Below are 8,505 nucleotides of genomic sequence, written 5' to 3'. Positions count from 1 at the left end.
TTAAAAAAAGAGAAAAGGTTGATTCCTTTGTATTGTTTTCCTTCTTTCCATTCTGCAAAAAAAATATGTCTCGGGTAGGCAATGTAGGTTGAGTGAGCTGCAACATAAGGAAGTGGGAGACAGGAAATGGAGTGTCTGTTATTTCATGTAGCGAGAAAAAGAAGCAACACCTTGGAGGTGAATGATAGATATTATTATAAGAGAGTTGTACCTTAGGGCAGGTGAGTGGCGTGTTAATGAGGCGCCCCCTTCTGCTTTCTGACAGATGACTGTCATTGTTCAAATGCTGCCATCAGACAGATTAATAACTGGGTCATATTGCCCTGCAGTTGGAGTATACTGTCTTCATTCTTCTACTGACTTCTCTAATCTGTTGACCTGGAGATGACCTAGAGGAGGTGGAGCTCAACCTAATGTTTCATGTCCAGCCTAGAACAACGGAGATGATTCAAAGCAAAATAATTGGTTTATTAAATCATCATCATAATCAGAATCCCAGCCTTGAAATTCACTCTATGTGTATGTGTGTGGTTTTTTGTTTTGTAAGGACTGGCAATGATGTCTGATATGAGAAAAACAGACTCGAATCTCTTAGTTTACATAAAGGGTTATATGCTATACAGTTCAAATGTTCCTGAAGGTAATCTAGCAGAACCCTCTTAATATTTTCCTTCATGTGAATACTTCTGACAGATTACTAGTGGCATGATTTTGGGCTAAATACTGAGAGACACATCAGTTTCCATCCTTGGTTTGGTTGCTTAAGGAAAAGAGCAATCAAGAAGCTTTCTCACCCACAGAAGCCCCCATGAAATCTGACCATTGGCAGCATATAGCTATAGCTGTAGATATGCAGCCAGGCATTATTTGGAACATTATTGGCAGCGTATAGCTATAGCTGTAGATATGCAGCCAGGCATTATTTGGAATACACCCAAACTCCTGATGGCCATTTTGAAGGATAGAAAAGCATCAGTTGCTAGCACAATGCCCTCCCCTAAACATATTATTATCCAGCCAGTCTGATTTTATTGGTGACAACCAATGCACATTACGCTAAACATATTTTTGTACACCACCCCAATCTCTGAGTGGTGCGAGATTCCAGGGGTTCAAGGCATTTACCTGGGGGTTCTGTTTCCTTTTGGAATGATGCACAGCAGAGACTGTGGTATCTTTATCGTATATGACTTATTTACACATATATACAGCCTGAGTCTATGATGGAGGGGTTCACAGCATTAACACCCCGAAAAGGTCTTGTTTCTCCCAAAGCTGCAGCCTTGAATTCTAGGAAAGGTCTGGCATAGCCCGCTCTGTCTCTCTGTCTCTCTGCTTGCTGCTTTGTTTCTAGCCCACATCACTGCAACCAGGAACACCATCTCCAGGGGACTCAGGGGCCCAGGCACCCACACAAAAATTGCCCTGTTTGCCCATGGGTGCCCGGCCCCTGTCCTCACCCCCATCCACGTGCTGCCTGCAGTGGCTGCCTCCTCTGCAGCTGCCCCTCCTAAGCCCCCCTAACCTGGATTATGTGGCAATACCTACAAAGCAGTGGCAGTAGATCTCGTGGAATAAATGAGATTTTCATGGGATTTTGCAAAATCTTGCCATAAGCGACCACTGTAGCTTCTCCAGCAGCAATGGGGCAGACAGAGCATTCACAGGAATGGCCCGCTTGGGGTTCTGCTGCCTCAGGCTGTTACCTCAGCCTGTCTTATGGGTAGGCCAACCCTGAGGGGGATACTATGTTGAATATATGCTATGTTTCCTTGTGCAATCAGGGGTCCTGATCATATAGGGGTGTTTATAAGATGTTCAGCTGAACACATCTAGATGTCCTTTCGCAGACATCATGCTGGATGTGTGAAGAAGAGTTTGGATTTGATATCCCACTTTATCACTACCCGAAGGAGTTTCAAAATGGCTAACATTCTCCTTTCCCTTCCTCCCCCACAACAAACACCCTGTGAGGTGAGTGGGGCTGAGAGACTTCAAAGAAGTGTGACTGGCTCAAGGTCTGCATGTGGAGGAGTGGAGACGCGAACCTGGTTCACCAGATTATGAGTCTACCGCTCTTAACCACTACACCACACTGAACACATTCACCAGACTGTGAATGTTGACAGGCTGCTCCAGTGATGCGCATGACCTCAAGGGAAGGACCACTGTGTTCCCCCATTCTTCCTGTCTCATGAACCCTGAAGAAAGCTACTATTTGTGAGGGAAAAGTAAGAAAATTTACATGAAGTGATGACTACAGATGGGAAATATAGCCTCCAGAATAAACTTTTAGAATTGCATTTTCACCTAGATGAACCAGTAAGATGGAAGACTTGATTGGTTCATTTCCAGGTAGACAGAGCACACACATAGTGGTGACGTTTCATAGCCAGAAACTGGTGGAAGGAGATAGTAAGGAAGGGACCAAGGATAAGTGTTGTACCTTTAAAGCAGCAATGGGGAACCTGTGGCCCTTCAGGTCTCCAAATTCCTACACCTCGTAACCAATGGTCAAGGATTTGGGGAGTTGTAACCCAACACTACTTGTAGGCTGACAGGTTCTTCCTTTGTGCTCTGCAGGAAGGCTTGGTGATAAAAGTTTGGCAACACTGCCCTCAGGACATCAAATGTTCACTAGATTTGCTTTTACAACAGATGATTATAAACAGCCTGTTTTGACTTTGACAGGTAAAATAAAGGAGGACTATGTTATTATATTTTATAGAAAACTATTGGGTGGGGGGGAGAACTTTTTCCCCAACATATTTTTTTTCTTTTATGATTTGTGAATATTCTCACCTTTCTAAATTTAATTTTTTCTTTAAATGGGTAGCAGGAGTTTTGCCTGACCATCTGCAAGGTGTGGCAGGCTGTGAATGCATACATCTGCTTTGGAAAACACAAAGAAATAAAAGCAACATAGTAATAGCACTTGTTTTATAGTGGAAAACTCAAGCCAGTGAGTGCAAATTTATCTTTGACAACTCTCAAAACCTAGATGCTTTTCTCTAACTTATACCTTAGTGGAATGAAGGCTGCTTTTGTAACTTTGGGGATCTGAGTTCAAGATGGATGTTGTTCTTCCACTATAAAAATGAGATTGAAATGTATGAGAATACACACACACATACACACACACACACACACACACACACACACACCATATATGACACATACCTTGAGTGATGTAAAATGAGAAATGCTACCTGATATGCATAATCATAATCAAGTATATCCAGATTAATAGCACTATTTCTTAAGATATTGCTGAAATGATGTAAATCGTTACTTTTTCCTACAGCATGTGCTAGGGACTGCAGAGGAATTTGATTCATTCTGCATTTAAAGGCCAACCTACCTAACTCGTACTTTCTGAAACAATGTGTGATCAGAAACAGAGCCATTGTTCAAAATGTGTGGTGAAGCACCCTGGCCAAGTAATGTGTACAAAAATGCATATATCAGGGTAGTGTGTGTGTGTGTGTGTGTGTGTGTGTGTGTGTTAAGCAAAATGGCATACTAAAATGTGTATACTAGGAGAAACTCACACTAAAATTATAGACTTATGTGGAAATGGGGGAAACTAAATTTAATAGTGGAAAAATGAGAAACCAATAGTTTTATCCATCCCTATCATGGACTTCAAAATATGGCACCGATAGTTAAAGCTTCTACATGTGCTCATCATGCCTTCTGTACCACTTTTGCTTTGCCAACAGTATATTTTATTAGGTGCTTTTTTTCCAACAATAGTTTTATGAAAATGATGAGCTCTGGGGTTCAAGATGTACAGTATAAGGTGCGCCATGTAGAAGTTTAGCTTCACCTGGAAACAAGAATTTCAGTCAAATTCTCAGGTATTTCTGAAGTGTATTTAGAGACTGTCTGCTTCACAGTGTTGGTGCAGAGAAAGGAACTATGCCCCAAGGCTTAGCCAATAAGAAAGTTACCTCTTGGTTGAATGGGGGTAGTACATGAAATTTGGAAGGGTTGTTCTAATAGTCTGAAATTATTGTTAGGCAGATATTAGAGGAAAGTAAAGATTCAAACTGAATTATAAACTCGGTGTACAGCGCTTGAGCAAGCACGATCCCAGGTTGCAGCAATATGGCAGTATGATCCATCTTGTAGACTAATTGTATAATACTGTGAAGAGCTGGGCTCCAGAGATACTTCTGCTGACAGGCAAACAACAGCGCCACTTGGGGGGACACTTGGCCTGTGTGCTCCACAAAGAAAAACTCCTTCGATGAAAAATGCTTCTCAGTGGTGCTAGATAATATGAACAACACACACACACAAAAAAAAAAACCCCAAGAAAGGTTTCAACCAAAATGTAAACTTAGTGTTATAACGTGCACGAAGTACTACCGTTAAAAAAAGCAACAACAGTTTTTAAAGCTCTCAGAGCTATGGCCCTGATAGGCAGTCTGAATCCTTTGCTCTTCATTTCAAAGCCAAGAAGCCCAACTCTTCACTGTGGATGTATCCGCCTTGATCTATAATATACTCTTTCCTTCCTGGTACGATGGCAAGAGCCACCTATGAATGTGTGCCCTTCCCCTGCTACCTCATTTCCTGCTCCTACCTACCTGATGGGCCTTGGGGTATCCAACTTGGCCATCACAATACTACAGACAGCTCAGTGGCATACTACCTGGTAAGAGCAGGTGGAGGTGGGAAACCCGCTGGTATACTGGGCAGTTTGCAGCTAGGTACAGCAGGACCTTGGGACGCGGGTGGCACTATGGGTTAAACCACAGAGCCTAGGACTTGCCGATCAGAAGGTCGGCGGTTCGAATCTCTGCGATGGGGTGAGTTCCCGTTGCTCGGTCCCTGCTCCTGCCCACCTAGCAGTTCGAAAGGACATCAAAGTGCAAGTAGATAAATAGGTACCGCTCCGGCGGGAAGGTAAACAGTGTTTCCGTGTGCTGCTCTGGTTCGCCATAAGCGACTTAGTCATGCTGGTCACATGACTGTCTGCGGACAAACGCTGGCTCCCTCAGTCAATAAAGCGAGATGAGCGCCACAACCCCAGAGTCGGTCACGACTGGACCTAATGGTCAGGGGTCCCTTTACCTTCACCTTACAGCAGGACCTGGCCAGGGTTTCCTGGAAACACCTGTCTTCCCCACCAACCCATGTGTGTATGTGGACAGGCATGGTTCTGGAACCACAGGAGCCTGTTGTTGCTGCCACTGCAAGTCAGGAGCTATCTGATCTTTTCCCTCCCACATTCCTTTCAAAAGCATTGTGATTGGAAGCAAAATAAAAAAAAATTAAGCAGATTCCTGGTTTAATCATTCCACAATTAAAAGCTAAAGCTGTCAGCTACAGAAACACATCCTCTCAGTTCTCTTCTCCTACTAGAGGTTCCAAAGTGTATCAAACTGGCCAGAAGAAGTTAAAAGACACCACCCTGAGGTTCTGAAGCTCATTTTGGCTGGTCTGCTTTTGACTGAGTTGCCTCAGATTCCCTGGTGGTCTGAATATCTTCAAAGGAAGGACATTCACTTCAGAACCATGCCTCATCTGAAGCCTTGCACAGCCCTAATATATAGGCCAACCCTTACTGTGTTCTTTTTTGCCCAATTTGACTCTCTAAAGGTCTGTGCCTTAAGAGAACATTGCATTTATCAAACGTAGTAACAGCCTGTTTTAACTCAAAAGAACGTGTACTGATTTTCCTTCAGTCATGCAGGCCGTAGTGTACTGGCCTGCTCCTTTCCCATAAAAATTAAATACGGCTTTGGTTGGTACAAGCTGAATCTTCATGTCCATCAGCAGCACACCCCATTCCTGAACAGAAAAGGCAACAGAGAACTGTGAAATCATCAGAGAGGTGTGGGACAGCGATGCTGTCAAATGTACTTTTGCGTGATGTAATGGCTCTTTCAAAACAAGGAACCTATGTGACCATAAAAGGAGATGAAGGTGATAGTGTTACCAGACAATGTCCATTTTCACCGTTTCCCAAAGCCAATAAGGGTGGAAAGGTTCAGGTCTTTATTGCTGTATCAATAGTGGCCCAGTTGGATTCTTCCCAAAAGGCCATGCCAAAAGGCATTCCAGAAAGAAAGCATTTATAGGTTTACAAAGCATGATCTTCCCTAGGTCTGAAGAGATGGTTGTCTCCTTATCTGGATTCCAGCAGCTGCTGGCTTCTCCGGGCATTGCAGGCTAACCAAGGGGGGCATTTATACTTCAACGGCCTGCCAGCCAACTAGGCCAAAGAGGCCAAAGACTTGTGACTGTCCTGGGTGTTTGAGGCTGTCCTGTGGGGTGTCAGTAGAACAGAGATGAGGAGTTTGTGGCCCTTCAGTCACTGTGGGACTATAAGTCCCAGCATCCTTGAACATTGGCCGTGCTGGCTGGGGTGGATGGGAGTGGTTGTCCCGCAACAACTGGAGGGCCACAGACTCCCCATGCCTGTGTTAGAAGAATTAAAAAGGGTTCTGCAACAAACAAGTGGACTAAACCTCCCCAAAGTGATATTAGGAATCACTGAACTAGAGAAATGTAATAAAAAGGGGTATAAGTTTTGGAGTGGTTCACTCAGGACTTCAATCCCATTCACTGCTGAATTACTATATTGACAAAACCAGTTTGTACTTGATGATATATGCATGATTGATGGGCTTATTATTAGTGTGCCTGCATTCTGTATTGTTTAATGGACAGCTTTCGATACAGATGCCTTAATTCATGCAGTATTACTGTTTGGTGTTTGATGATATTTTGCAGGCTGGAGGGTTGTGGCATACAAATGAAAACCTCAGCATCCTTTTTTTCTGAGTTTCAGGTCCTGCTGTGTTTTAGTTCAGTTTGTTAAGATGTGGCTCATTAGAATGGCTTGTTTTGTGATGGGAAAAGAAAAGCTTCTCCAGATGTAGACATTCATGGTGTGCCAGTAATTTTATTTAACAAAGTGCTATGGCATTCATAAAGAGACAACGGGTTCTAGCTTGAAATGATGCAATGAGGAGTTATGGATCCAAGCAACATGTTTTAGAGGGGAAGTTGGATTCTTTTACAGCTAAGCACGCTGTTTGTTGCTAGCTTAATAGGAGCATTGATTTAGCACGTTTAGTATTGTTTCTTTATTTTATGGGGAATAAACTATCTCCATAGCAAACAACCACACATATACGGTATATGCATTTGAAACTCCGCAATTCCATTATGGATATACTTAATACGGCATAAGTTTCTAGGCTTGACAAGTTAGATTCACATGAGCCAGAAACTGCTTTAGAAACCAAAGTGGTTCTTTTCATTTTGCTATAATTTTATATATAAAAAAATACTTTATACAAAAATATTCTCCAACCAAAATTATAGCTGAGTGTTCTTTTATTTGTTTTTCCCCCTCTTAAGGATATGAACAATTGTTCAATGACAATTACAAATAATTTTTAAAATGATTTGCTTGATAACTTAATAGCTGATTCACACATTAGAAAAGGGGAGGAAGCATTTGCCTTTGACATGCTGGCAGGCCTTGATATTTGTGCTTTTTCCAATAAGAAATTGTATATAAATTTAATTGTATATAGAAGAAGAAGAAGAAGAAGAAGAAGAAGAAGAAGAAGAAGAAGAAGAAGAAGAAGAAGAAGAAGCAGCAGCAGCTTTTTTCAGGGAGGACTCACAGGAACTCAGTTCTGGCACCTCTCAGGTGGGCACCAATGCCATTCTAAGACAACAAAGGAGGCATTCATGTTGACTTCTGAGACTTCTTTTTCTAGATAAATAGCACTGTGTGCTGCCCTTCAGACTGAGTTGCCCCAGCCACTATGGGCGGCTCCCCCCCCCCAAATTAAAACACAATAAAACACCATCCATTAAAAACTTTCCTGAACAGGGCTGCCTTCAGATGCCTTTAGAAAACAATCATTTTATAATATGAATAAAATATAATAAATTTTATAATATTAAGTAATTTCTCCCATGTGTTCTGAGGTGCCACACTGTCTTGAGATGACTGTGCCACATAGTCTTTCTTCTACCCCTATACACCAGATAACTGACTTTGTCTGTTTTAGGTAATCATAAGAAGCATCCATTTTATGAGCTACACTCATAATGAGTTTCAAAAATCCCAGGGGCAGTAACATTCATCATCTCCAAGCCTCAGACTCTGGAGATCATGAAAATGGCAGCAGATGAGATCTATAAAATACTAGCTCACCTACTATTTTTCTGTGATTGGGGCTGGACTGTTTGAAACTGGGATTTGAACTGTTAAATTCAGGATGATTTGTATCACTGCATATCATTAGTGGTCATATTTTTGACAAATCTGGCAATCACATTTGAGGTCCACATACCACTGCATCAGAGAAGTAGACAGATATTTGTTCTAGGAGTGGCATATGAAGAGCACGGTGGATCTAGCCAATAACCCACCACTCCAGCATTGTATTTTCACAGTGCCCACCAGATGCCTATGGGAAACCCTGAAGTAAAGAAGCAAAGCTAGCCTTTTTGCTAGCATTGAATTGT

This window comes from Podarcis erhardii (genome assembly GCF_964252035.2).
Source record: "Podarcis erhardii genome assembly, chromosome: 8".
NCBI classification, from domain to species: Eukaryota; Metazoa; Chordata; class Lepidosauria; order Squamata; family Lacertidae; genus Podarcis; species Podarcis erhardii.
The sequence above is the reverse complement of the archived record's forward strand: the minus strand, read 5'-3'. Positions refer to the sequence as shown.